Source organism: Pongo abelii, chromosome 15, assembly GCF_028885655.2.
Source record: "Pongo abelii isolate AG06213 chromosome 15, NHGRI_mPonAbe1-v2.0_pri, whole genome shotgun sequence".
Taxonomy (NCBI): Eukaryota; Metazoa; Chordata; class Mammalia; order Primates; family Hominidae; genus Pongo; species Pongo abelii.
The window spans coordinates 108,841,389-108,854,929 of NC_072000.2; the positions used below are offsets into that span (position 1 = coordinate 108,841,389).

The following is a 13,541-nucleotide window of genomic DNA, read 5'->3' on the forward strand; positions in this document are numbered from 1 at the left end:
ATGTGATCTCGTCAATGAAGGAGGCTCTTAATTATTTTTGAGGAGAAATATCAACAGTGTCAGATTTAACCGCCAAACTACTTAATATAACTTCCGCCCAATTTTGCAGATCATGATCCGCTCGATTAATGGGCAGGAGGTAATGGATGGAGCCCGCGATGCTGCTCCGGGTGCCGCTGCTGATGCTGGGGACCGAGCCGGGATGGAGGGAAGGGCGTGCACGGGAGAAACCCGGAACTTTCCCTGGGAATAGACCCTGCAGGGGAAAGCCCTGTCCCAGCGCCTTCTGAAGTGGGCTGCAAGCTGCATTCAAAGGGGCTTCTCACCCCAGACCGAGGGTGGGAGCGAGGGCTGCGAGGCTGCACTCTGGAGATGCAGCCAGGCCAGCCACTCGCTTGCTCTGCCAGGCGGTTCACACTCACAGCGGGTCCTGAATCGCCTTAGAGGGGTCGTAGAGGGCGGCTCTCTCATTCACAGGTGCTGAGTTTGCTGAGCCCCTCTGTGCTTCTTGCTTGCTCCCCGCGCTCCAGGGTGGAGGTCCTGCTATCTCCTCTCTGCAGATGAGGAGTTCCCTCATCTGAACCTCACGGCTCAAGGAACAGAAAGCCGGACCAACGGTGGTCAAATGCAGCAGGTGTTTAACTACCTCGTGGGAGTGAATGGAAAGGAGTTCCCAAGGACCCCAGGTTCTAGCTCCAGGGCCCTGTGGATGGATCTCACGTGGAAAGGGGGCTTTGCCTCTCAAGGATCTGGCCATGTGGAGAGCAGCCTGGGTTATCCTGGTGGGTCTTCCGTGTAACCACGAGGCAGCGGAAAATTTGACAGAGAACAGAAGAGAGAAGGGGATGTGTCCCAGAGATGGAGAGTGCAGTGATGGGGCCACAGCCAAGGACCACTGAGTGCCAAGGGGGCTGGGAGAGGCCAGGACAGACTGCCCGGAGCCTCTGGAGGGAGTCTGGCCTGCTGCACCTTATTGCATCCCCGTGAAAGCCGTTTCAGACTTCTACCTCGAGACCTGTGTGGGAATACAGTTCTGTTGTCTTAAGCCACTAAATTTGTGATAGTTTAATTTTTTTTCAGCAGCCACGAGAATCTAATACATTCATGAAAGGAGCCTGGAGGTGGGTGGCACTGGTGTTGAGAAGGAGGTAATGACATCACCCAGGGTCCTGGCTCCTTTCCCTCAGTCATCCTTGAATGTTGTCTATTTGTTCTCTGGCTCCTGACCTCACAGTCACAAGACGGCTGCCACTGCTCCAGGTGTCACATCCTCACATGACAGCCTCTGAAGCAGGAAATGAGAAAGGGTGGGCGTGGCTTCTCCTTGTGTGGATCTGTCTTTCATCAAGGAGGAAAGCCTTTCTCAGAAGCCCCTCAGTGCACTTCCCAGGCTACATCCAAGCAAGGTCCTGTAGCTATTCTGGGCCCATCTATGGCAAAGGGAATAATAGGTTGACCTGATGGGCTTAGACCAGTCACAGGTCATCTACTGGGCTAGGCACACGCTCCCCAGGCACAAGCAGGTTCTGTTGGCAAGGATAGGAGGGGGATGGGGGCTGGGGTCAGCCGCGGTCATGGAGTTGTGGGGAGTGCCTGGACCAAGAGAGTGAGAGGCAGGATGGCTGCAGTGTGACCTCCTGGGTCCCCCACCACCCAGCTGCCCCCCCACACACCCATAAACACCCATCTTTGGAGAGGCACTGCCTAGGATGTCCTCAGCCACTGTCCTACAGGGCGCCACACCTTCCTGGTACCACATGGGCAGGCACTGCCCACACAGACCCCCGCCCACGGGCCCTCTGCCCACCTGCTCCTCCCTGAGTGTTTCCTTCCATGACTCCTGACACGTCTTGGGGGGAAATCAGGCCCCGTCACTGTGACATTAACACTGCAGGACTTTGAGCCCCATCAGGCCCACGGGAGAGCTTCCTCCTCCTCCTGTTTCCTGGAGCTGCCTGGGCGTTTCAGCTTCACTTTCTCTTCTGCACAGGCATGGAGCGGCATCACGGTTCAAAGCCGGCAGTCCCTGGTCCCCAGACTGCGCCGGGCCAGATCCAGCTTCTGGGGCCTGAGAGGCACGGGCCTCGGGTTCCCTGTGAGAATTGTTCCTGGTGGTAGACCCGTGGGCTCTCCGGGGGCTGAGCGAGAGCCATCCTAACGGGGAGATGGCCCACCCAGGGCCACCACGGCACCTGTGCCTTCTCCCATCCTCCTTCCCAAGGGAGTCGTGGCCGGGCCCCTCTCCTGTGTCCGAGGAGTCTTGCCAGCTCTCATGGTCTGTGTCACGATCTGCAGTAGCTATCCCATCAGGGCTGACCTGGAAGGAGCCTTTCCTCCACATGGCCTTTCCCAAGTCAGCCCTCAGGTGCTGTGAGCCCAGACCACGCCCCTTTTCCTCCAGGCAGCTGCCTGCACTCCACACCCATGTGCCTGGCAGCTCTGCGCCCGGCAGCCCTCCTGGTGTGATTTTTATTTATTTACCTGAATACTCAAACAGCTGCTTTATGGAGATTCATCGGTGGCAAGGCTTAATTAAAATAATGCCATGCGTCTCACTCAGCGTGGGTCACCAAAGCAAATGTTTGTTTTGCTGCCGTCAATTAGGGCCGCGTGTGACAAAGCAGTGGCTCCCGGCAGGGAGGGCATGTGGGCCCTGACCCCCTGCACCTCCCTGGGTTGCACGGATTGGGGGTTGCTGAGAAGGAGGGAGGGAGGCCCCAGCGAGGGCACTTCTGGTGTCTTACCGGGCGCCTGGGGGGTGGACGGGTGGGGGCCGCGGCAGTGGGGCGGGAGGCTGTGGTACCATCCAGGGGCTGTTCCACACCCCGCACCCTCAGAGACTCGACTTGAAATCTGAGTCCCAACTCCCCAGGGGTGGGGTGGGTTCTTCTGCTACCCTCCAATAGGGGAAGCTAGACAGATAGCCCCCAGGCAGGACACGGGAGGGCCCTGGACAGGGTCCCAGGGCAGAGGAGTGAGGTGTCCACAGTAGGACCGCTGAGCTGGTCCGGTGGGAGGTTCCCGTTGCTGCCATAACAAGCTCCCACCACTGCAGCACCTCCAGCACCACAGAGCTGGCGCCTTCCAGCCCTGGGGGACGGGTGTCCAAAATGCATCCCACCGGGCGAAGGTCAGGGGTCACAGGGCCGCTCCTTCTGGGGACTCTAGGGGAGGATCCATTCCTTGTCTTCTCCAGCTTCCGGAGGTGCCCCCCGCCCGCTTCTCACCTTCAAGGCCAGCAGAGTTCCCCTCCGTCCTCTCCCTGACTCTGCCGCTGTCCTCACGTCTCCACCCTCACCTTCCTGCTCCCTCTTCTGAGGCCCTTGTGACCACATTTAGCGCCCGCCCGGGTCATCCGGGGCCATCTCCCTGTCTCGGGTCCTTCTGTTAGTTGCATCTGCAGAGTCCAGTTTCACAGGTTCCAGGGTTTAGGAGGAGGGCGTCCTGGGGGAGACTCAGCCTGCCTCACCCCAGGCATTGGCTGGCAGAGAAGAGGGGTGTCAGGTGGAGGACAGTCCAAGGGAGACAAGGACCCTGGACCCAGATTGGCCAGGCTGTGAGGAGGGGTGCAGCCGCCCGCCCTGGAGAGTGGAATGCCGGGGGCGAAGGCGGGTGCAGACTCGGCCTCAGGTTGGGGGCGGGGAACTCAGCTGACATGAGCCTGAGTGTTTGCTACTGTTGCAGGGGCGGTGGAGCTAGATGGAGCCAGGTGAGGGACAATGCCAGACAGTGAGGCCACCATAGGGGAAAAGTGGGTATGGGGAGGCCGGAGGGGCCCTGCTGGCTGGATGCTGCTGGGTGCGGGGAGTGGAGCTGCACAGGCCAGGATCAAGCCCTGGCCCAAGAGGAGAGGCCCCTGGGCAAGTGATGAGCAAAGCCCAGGGCAAAGTGAAAAGCTGAGGCCCTGCTTCAAGCATTATGAGGAATTTCAGAGCTCTAACCAAGCTTGAGTTCCTCTGAGCATGGGCCTCGGCCACAGCCATGAAGCCGGCCCTGGGGCTGTGCTGGCCAGGCTGAGTTTGAGAGGTTTGTGCAACCCCAGGAGGGGTGAGGAGGCCTTTCTCCCCCAGCAACTGTGTGACCTCAGGCCAGGGCCCACACCTGGTCTGCACATTGCCTGGGAGCACCCAGTGGGACTGTCTGCACCAGCTGCCCCCAGACCTAGAGGAGCTCAACAGGGTGAGGGGGGAAGCATGAGGGAGAAGTGGGGAGCCTCCTTATGGTGCAGGGGGAACGGGGTACTGGAGGAGTCTGGGGGAGCTCCTTATGGGATAGGGAGATGGGATGTGGAGAAGCCCAGGGGACCCTTTACAGGATGGGAAGACAGGGTGCAGGGGAAGACGGGGAGCAGGAGAAGCCCCTTATAGGATGGGGAGACGGGGTGCGGGAGGACCCCCTTACGGGATGAGGAGATGGGGTGCTGGAAGAGTTGCTGAGCGGCAGTGGCGAAGGAGGTTGGAGCCCACTAGGGTGACTGTCCCAAGAGCCATGTTGGAGTGTCCTAGGAGTAGGGGGGAAGATGTGGCTGTCAGCTGGGTGGGGTGCCCTGAGAGGACCAGCGTGATGCTGGGGTGCCTTGGCGTACATGGGAGGTGTCATCCTATTGGCAGGGCTGGGCCAGAGCCGTGGACAGTGCAGGACAAAATGGGGGAATGGGACCTGGGCTCTAGTGGACAGCAGACGGGGCTGGCTCAGGCTGGGCCCAGGGGCCAGAGCAAGCGGGATCCTGGGGACAGCAGATGCACAGCCCGTATAGATGCCCAGGACTTGCTTCATTTGTATTAATTACCTTCTTTTGATTTTCCTGATCAATAAATTACCCCGACGTAATTGGATTATCTGCATGGCTGGCAAGAGGTCGCTGTGATTTAGCGCCTGGCATCTTGACAGCTGCGTGGGGTCCCATTCTCTTAGCTGTTGGCCTGTCCTGTGCCTGCAGGATGGGGCTTTGGGGCCCCGGCCTGATCCCTCCTCACCATCCACTGCACTGGCTGAGTTGGGGCTGCTCCTTTCCACCCTGACCGCATGCTTCTCTGCGGCGGCCGTCCTCCGCGTGCCTTCAGGGAGGCCGTCCTCCGTGTGCCTTCAGGGCGGCCGTCCTCCGTGTGCCTTCAGGGCGGCCGTCCTCCGTGTGCCTTCAGGGCGGCCGTCCTCCGTGTGCCTTCAGGGCGGCCGTCCTCCGTGTGCCTTCAGGGCGGCCGTCCTCCGTGTGCCTTCAGGGAGCTGCCCTGCCTCCAGCCTCACACCTACCACATTCTCTGCTGGCCACTGGCCTCCTTGGATGTGAAGTGCAGGCCTTCCTGGGGGCCCTCACAGGCTGGTAGCTGCGTCCATCTGGGGCTCCTCTGGTCCTTTGGAACCGGCCTCAGTGCCTCCTCCCCAGCGAGGCTGTTCCTGGCCACCTGGACTCGAAGGCCCCCCAACCCTCTGGCTCTCGTGATTTTACTTTTGCCGTGGTGATTGCCATGGGAACTGGTTTGCCTGTAGCCTGGAGGTCAGGGCCCCCATAGGGGTGTAAATTCCACCAGGCAGGGAGTCATCCAGCTCCGGCACCCCATGGAGCACTGGCCCAGGAGGATCCCGCTGCCTCTCCAGCCGCTGTGTTTCAAGGTGCTTCCTTCCTTAGCATTTTTTCTTGGCTTCAGTTGGCAAGCTTGGCAGAGCTTTATCCACCCTCGTGGAGGTCAGATTTCCCTTTGCCCTGGTAAGTAAAAGGCACGCCCTCCTCTGTACTGAGCCTCTCCCCACCGCCCTTCTCACCCCTAGTGGCTTCCATCTGACAGGTACGGCCCTCTGTCCCCTGTGGTCTCTGTCCCAAACGGCCCCATTTCTCTTACCTGTGAGGCTACTGGGAGGTCACCACCCCCAGACTTGTCTCTTCCCTGCGGTCTCAGGCCCAGTGACCCGGGGCGGTCCCGGGGGCAGCCATTGTTCTCCCCGAGGCAGCAGATGAGGGCTCCGCACTTTCCTCTCTGACCCTGTGCTTTCTCATCCTTTTCATTAGGATCGGGACTGGCCTCTCCCGGGCTGCTGTGGGGACCCCAGCAGATGGGTGTGACACTGAGCCCAAAGAAAGGGGCTTGGGACACTCTCAGCCCCTCTGGGTATAGAAACCACCCCACACATTGTCTGAGCTTGGCCCCTGGGGAGTGACTGAGGTGATTTGGCAATTGTGCAGGGACCTAGGAGCCGGCAGGGGCTGTCAGGATGGGCTGGGAGGCTGGCGGCCACCTGCATGTTGACCAGCACCCACAGGGGCCCTCGGGCCTTGCCTTTGCCAGTTGGAGATTCTCTCTCACCACCTCCCTCGTCTTAGGGCTGTGGGGGCCCCTCCCTGCCCTGGGCCTTTACCGTGTATGTTGTTTGATCACCCCTACCCCAACCTGCCTCCGTCTCCAACCTGCCCCTCAGACCCCTGTGTCCCCTCGTCCCTCCACCACCGTGTCCTGCACATCCCCAGCCCAAGCTTTGCCCAGTAGACAGTACATTTGTTGCCAGAACCTGGATCAAGAAATAGGACATTTCTCACCCCCAAAGCCCCCGTACCCCAACCTCAGAGGCATCCACTGTTTTAACTTCCTGCACTGCAGACCAGTTTTCTCCCGCTTTTGACTTCCGTCAGACGGAACATACAGCGGGGGCTTCCCCAGGTCTGGCTTCCTTCACTCTATGTTGAGCTGTGAGCGTCAGTCATCCTGTTCATACAGCAAAGGTTTGTTCACATTCTTCGTTCGCTGCATCCCATTTATGACTACACACCGGCTTTGTATCCAGCCGCCCATCCGTGGACACTTTGGTTATTTCTGGTTTCTGGAACTGGAAGCAGTTATAAACATCTTTTACGTGTGTCTTTTGGCAAAAGTTCATATGCACTTCCATTGGGTCTCTATCTAAGGGGGGAAAAGCAGGGCAATCATACATATGCAGGTTCAGTGGTAACAAATGCTGCCAAGCAGTTCCACAAGGCATGTGCCCCAACCACACACCTCATGTCCTCCTTGCATGGGACATTTTCTCTCTTCTCTTTTGGCCGTTCATTTTAGAGGGGATGTCCCATCGTGGTTATAGCTCACATCTTCCTGCTAACTAAGGAAACTTAGCATTTTATTTTTCATACATTTAGTGGGCATTTGGATATCTTACCTTGCCAGATGTCAGTTCAAATATTTTGCCTATTTTTCTATCCATTTGTCTTGCTCTAGTTTTGAAAAGATTGATGTGTTGGGCTTTTTAAAATCTAGATATGAGATTTTTGTCAGAGACATATATCACAAATTACATCTCTTAGTTGTCTTTTCCTTCTCTTAACAATATCTCTGATGAACAGAAGTTCTTAATTTTAATGTGGTCCAATTAATTGACTGATATTTTCTTTATGGATAATGCTGTTTGTGTCCCATTTAAAAATGTTTAGAATTTTAAATCCTCTCAACACTGGGATGATTCTGAATTATGATTCTGACTTGTGATGTACTTTCTGTCCTTTGTTTCAGCAGCAACTTGAAAGGCAGGGCTTTTATTTCCTCATATAAATCATTGATCAGAATATCAGACAATACAGGACTGATGTCAGAGTCCTGGGGGATGCTGGAGACCCCCCTCCAGGGTGACACGAGGTCATTAGCTAACTCCCTTTGTCTATAATTGTATATAACAGACAAAATCCACCTAACAGATCATCTGGGATGGATTTCCCATTTCATCCTCAAGGATAACACAGCAGACCTTGCAAATGCCTGCTGAAATCACAATCACACGTCCCTTGTCTGCCAGTCTAAGGACCATGACAAGGAAAGACAATGATGTTAGTCTCACATGATCACCTCTTGGAAAACCTGTGTAGTCAGACGGGGAGGGTGTGGGGGCTTACCAGTGCTTGTGAAGCACTCTGGATTTTCCGCTCTTCTCTGGGGCTCAATGTGCTCTGAGTTCTGATATTTTAAGAAATTGGCAGGGGCACTTCAAATCCAAGAGCAGGCGCCCCTGACTCCATGGAGGCCGGTTGCCTAGCAACTGCCTCTCATGACATCATCACCAGCAACAGTCTGGGTACCCGAGACCCAGAGCAGTGAGGTTCCAGGGGAGGAAAGAGGGCCATGCAGAAAGAGAGGAAGGGAGGGTCACTGCTGTCTGGCCAGTGAAGGCCAGCAGGGCTTCCAGGAGGTGGTGGGATTTGCTGTGTGCTTAGGGCTGGGTTGAAACCCAGCAGAGCTAAGGAAAGTGTTTCAGGCTTTTGAACGTGAACAAACCCTTGCTGTGTGAACAGGATGATTGATGCTCACAGCTCAACGTGGAGTGAAAGAAACCAGACCTGGGGAAGCGCCTACTGTATGATTCCATCTGACGAAAGTCAAAAGTGGGAGAAAACTGGTCTGCAGTGTAGGATGTTAAAACAGTGGATGCCTCTGAGGTTGCAGTACAGGCAGCTTTAGGGTGAGGAATGTGAAATTTCACTCTTTTGTGAAAACCCTTCATCCCTCTGGTCTGTGCATTTTTGTGTGTGCGCCTAACACTCTAATCTGAAGTGCTGTTAGGGACTGAGGAGAGCTGTTTTGACTGGGACATGTGAACTAGCACAGACCTTCCCTCATGTCGCAAACAACTACAGAACTGAAGAAAAGATACAGAGTGATGTTTTTGGATAGTGGACAGCAGGCAGTGCAGGACTGAGGTCCCTGAGAAGAGGGAGGCTGATGAGGCCAGCCCTATGAGTGCCCCATTTCTCGCTCAGGGGCTCTGCCCAGAATGCACCACAGGACCAGTGGCCCCCAGCAGAGTGCAGTAGACTTGCTGAGTTGAGAAGATACAAACTCAGGTTCAGGAAAGTGGCCAGGATTTGTGGGGAAGAGTACCAAGAAGCAGGGCTGTGTGATGGAATGGCTGGGGTATCTGCACAGGGCTCCCTCAAGCCTGTCGCTAATGCTAACCTGTGGTTGCATGGGGTAAAACTCTGCAAGGCCAGGCAATAGACGGAGGAAATGAAAAGCTAAGCATTTCGAGAATGGACAGAGCTGGGAGACATTTAAGCTCTGGCCAGCCAGAGAGAGAAAAAGCCTTTAAAACATCTGTATTACATTGCTTAGGCTGCCATAACAAAATACCAGACTGGGTGGCTTACACAATAAAAAATGTGTTTCCTCTGTGTTCTGGAGGATGGGAAATCCAAGGTCAAGGTGCCAGCTGAGTTGGATTCTGGTGAGGGCCATCTTGCTGGCTCGAAACTGGCCACCTTCTCACTGTGTCCTCACACAGCAGGGGCATGATGGGGAGAAAGATCTCTTTCCCATCTTATAAGGCCATAGTCCTATCAGATTAGGGCCCCACCCTTGGGACTTCATTTAAACCTATAGGCCCTGTCTCTAGGAACAGTCACATTGGGGGTTAGGGCTTCAACATATGAATCTGGGAGACACAGTTTAGTTTATAGAAACGCTTGAGACATTCAGTCGAGAATTCAGAGGGCCACAACTTAGCAGGAAGATAAACCAGCCCCATAGTAAAGGCTACACTGGCCCATCCCTAACACAGATGATGAAAAACCAGTCTTGAAGTTCTGATCCTGGCAGCAGTGCGTGCCTCCCTGTAGAGCGACCCTTCCAAAGATAGCAACCGTCAACACTGAACATGAGATGTGAAAATGGCTGATGGCACTGGGGAAGACCCCGGAGAAAGCAGGCAGATTCTGGAAGGGCATCAGCTCTTAGAAGAAGGGATTGGAACTGAGTAAGGTCCCTATTTTAACAGCTTCTAGCCAAGGGCAGCCCTGTGTCTACACCATGCAGGTCACGGAGATAGCCTCCAGTCCAGTAGGAAATATGCAGCCTCCCTGGCTTGAAGACAGAGAACAAAGTTTAAGGCAGTCTCAGCCACAGAAAGGTAAAAAGAATCACTTGCAGAAAGGAAAAAGCCAAAAGGAGGCAGACCCCAAGCCCTGTGCATAAGCTACAACCCAGGGCCAGGGCAGAGCCCAAGCAGCCCCGCCAAGGCTCAGGACTCAGGGCAGATTTGAGCTGCCATCCAAAGGGAGGAATTTTCAGTTCGAATCAAACCAGTTAATTACCTGTTAAAACAGTGAAAATTGGTACTCTTCGATCCAGAGGCATTATAACACCTTTTTACAAAGTCCAATATCCAATCCAAAGTTACTCAACATATGAGGAAAGAGGAAAATAGGATCCATTCTCAAACTCAAACCATCCATGGAGACTAACCCCAAAATGACCAAGATGTCGAGCTAAACAGACAAGAATTTTGAAGCTGCTATTTCTACAATGCCCAATGACATAAAAGAAAGTATGCTAACAATCACTGAATAGATTGCGCATTGCTGTAGAAAAATAGAAGCTATAAGAAAGAGCCAGGTGAAAATTCTAGATCTGAAAATGTAAATCTGAAATAGAAACGTCACTGGGCTCAGCAGTAGCATGAAAATGACAAAGAAAAGAAGTTAGTGAACTTGAAGACAAATCAACAGAAATGATCCAATTTGAAGAAGAGAGAGAAAAAAGAAAAAAATGTTAAGAGTGTTTTAGGGACTTATGGAATAATTATGGAAGGCTGGCATATGTGATCTTGAAGTGCTAGAGGAGGAGACAGGAGAAAATAGGGACTTTTTTTTTTTAATTTTAGAAATCATGGCTAAAAATTACCTGAATTTGTTGAAAGACACCAGTTTACAGATTTTTAAAGTGTGGAAAACCCAAGTCAATATAAATACAGCAGAAACCATGCCAAAGGCCATTAAAGTGAAACAGAGGTAAAACATGGACAAAGAAAGAATGCTGAGAACAGCCATGAAAAATGACACAGTACACAGTGGGGATGAGGTTCCAGGGGATGCTGACTTCTTGTGAGAAGGAGAGGCGGTCAGAAGACAGTGGGAAATAGTTTTAACACACCAACCTGTGCTGTGGGGTTGGAGGGGAGCCCTATAATAGCAAAAGCCATTCTTAAAGAGTGAAGATGAAAGGAAGAAATGTTCAGATAAAAATAAGCAGCTCAGGAGTTTTTGACAAGCCTGACCAACATGGCAAAACCCCATCTCTACGAAAATTAGCTGGGCATGGTGGCACATGCCTGTAGTCCCAGCTTCTCGGGAGGCTGAAGTGGGAGGATTGACTGAGCCCAAGAGGCAGAGGATGCAGGAGCTGAGATCCCACCACTGCACTCCAGCCTGGAAAACAAATCGAGACTGCCTCAAAAAAAAGAAAGTAAACCAAAAGAATTCTTCACCAATGAATATGCACCACAAGCAGCGTTGAGGCAGATTCTCCCAATGGATGGGAAATGGGACGTGCTGCCAGATGGAAACCTGGCACTTTCGTTCCCAGGATGGAGAGACCACGGTGGTTGAATGAAAAGTACCCAGCGGGTTTAAGAAGGGGAAGAATCTGCACTGACTGTCCCCTGGCTTACCTCCGGCATCACAGGGCTGGTGCCCCAGGGCTCTTTCCAATGCCCATTTCGGAACCCGTGTGCTTCTCATGGGTCTTCAAGGTGGAGGGAAAAGCAAGAGGCCGGGCCCCAGGCAAACCTTGGAACACACATGTCCATGGCAGGTTGGTAGAGAACCTGGAGACAGGCTGGTCATGCCAGAGGCCGGCTGTGGGGTGTGGGGCGAGGGGCTCTGGGGTTTGGGCTGCCAGCATGGGGCTGGGTCCGGGCATCAGTGCCAGCCTTACCACCCAGCTGTGCCACCTTAAGCCAATATCCTCCCATCTGGGCCTCTGTGTAAATCATAGGGAACCGATGAGGGGCTGCGCGGGCCCTGAAGCAGTTCCGGCACTGGGAGCCTGGATATGGCCTGTTTGCAGCTCTAGGGTTCTCTGGCTCTTGGAGCCCATGCAGAGGAAGGAGCTGAGCATAGCAGGCGCCGGGCAGCCATGGTTCTGAGTCTGAGCCTCTGTGTCCTCTGTGGTACTGAGAGTTGCTCTCTGCCACCTCCCTGTGTCCCCAGCTATGGTCCTGCTCTTAGGATGGGTTTGCAGATCCTGGGGGCCCAGGTCGTTGCCGGGGACTGCCCTGTGTCTGGGGTCAGGGCTCTGGCATCCATGGCCAGCGAGAAGGGCTTCCCTGCTCCCTGAGCCTCTGCTTCTTTTGGTAGCCACGACCCACTGTGACTGGAGGCTCTTTTAGAACATGCATATAACCACCTTCCCTCCCCTACATGCTCACGCTGGGTCTGGAAACTCCATATTTCTGCTTCCCCTGACTTCTGCAGTCTGGGTCTGACTTGTCTCAAGGGCCCTGCTTGCTGGAGGAGGTGGAATGGGATGGCTCGCCATAGCCTGAGGTGGCCGAAGAGCCAAGGTTGGCAGGGGCATGAGGGGTGTATGAACCCCCTCCCACCAGTGGTGCCCAGCCCAGGCACAGACCCCGTCAGTGTTGGATGGGGGCGTACAGCTCCAGGTCTCTGAATCGGACTTGGCTCAGCGTCCCCGGAGCAGAGCCTTCCCCCAGCAGAGAGGGTGTGAGGGAGGACAGTGACAGTGCAACGGGAGCTGGTGGCCCAGGAGTGGGAGGGGCACGTGGGGGAGCTCCTCTCTCCTCCCCAGCCCCCATCTGCACCGGGCCTCGGGCTGGGGCCGTTTGGTCCCTGAAAAGGCCTCCCCGCCCCAGCACGTGAATATGGATGTGTGCCTAAGGACAGGAGGTGCGGCCCTAATTAGAGCGTGATGACTGCCTCCCGCCGCTGCTGGGAGCCTGGGGCGGGCATCAAAGGGGAGCAGCCCGCTAATCCCCCCTTCCAAAGGCAGCATCTGCTCCCCTCCCCGTGTCTCTCTGTCAGCAGCCGTGAGAGCCCTGGCTATTTAATTAGGACAGAAAGTTCCCCCAACCTTGGGAAATGATTTAATTTCAATATTTCCTTTACTGAGCGTGAGATCCTTCCCCACTGCCCACCCCATCCTCAAAGGCCTTTCTTCTGCAGCCTGCCCTCCCCCTGCAGACCCTTGCACTCCCCTCTCATTCCGGATGTCGAAGCGTTTCCAAGGGATCGCAGGGAGGAGTGAGGCTGGGGCTGGGGGTGCTCCCTGGCTGTGTGCCCGGCTTCAGCTTCGGCTGGGACCAGCTGCTCGAACCACCCCTCCAGCCTGGCCTTCCTGCAAGCACCACCCTCAATGCTGCCCCAAGCCCTAGGCAGGGCCCTCTCCAGGCATCTGCCCAGGCAGGGGCCAGGCCTGCAAGGAGCCCCATGAAGCCTTGGCCCCAGAGGTTGCGCCTCTGTAGCTCTTCCCTGGACGTTGCCACCTTCACTCACGGGCCTTTGTTACGGTCTTTAATCTGGCCTGCCTCATTCTGCCCCCAGGGTGTGGGTGTCTGCATGTGTGTGTGAATGTGCGCGTGTGTGAAGGGGAGCATGCCTACGCCTGTGTGTGCATCCGAGTATGCTGTGTACACGCAAATATGCACACTTTTGTGAGTGCATGCGCCCACAGTCTGTGTCAATGTACACAAATGTGCATGTGTGCACGTTTGTGCGTGTGTGTGCGTGTGTGAGCTGAGAGTCCCCTGAAGTCTAAGCCTGCTTTCTCCCAATTCTC

The 13,541-nt window shown here is 54.9% G+C and overlaps 1 long non-coding RNA gene across 2 annotated transcripts; it reads right to left on the bottom strand.

The window, feature by feature from the left end:
- Positions 1-1,043: 1,043 nt before the first annotated feature.
- On the bottom strand, positions 1,044-8,008 carry LOC129049859 (uncharacterized). Of its 2 annotated transcripts, XR_008513237.2 has the most exons (6): positions 7,871-7,985; positions 6,547-6,816; positions 5,838-6,030; positions 4,790-5,701; positions 1,808-3,481; positions 1,044-1,430 (listed from the first exon to the last, which is right to left on the bottom strand). It is a non-coding gene; the product is annotated as an uncharacterized LOC129049859 (long non-coding RNA). The 2 variants fall into 2 exon arrangements; XR_010137032.1 differs by having other exon boundaries at positions 1,093-1,430; positions 1,808-5,701; positions 7,871-8,008.
- Positions 8,009-13,541: the final 5,533 nt, after the last annotated feature.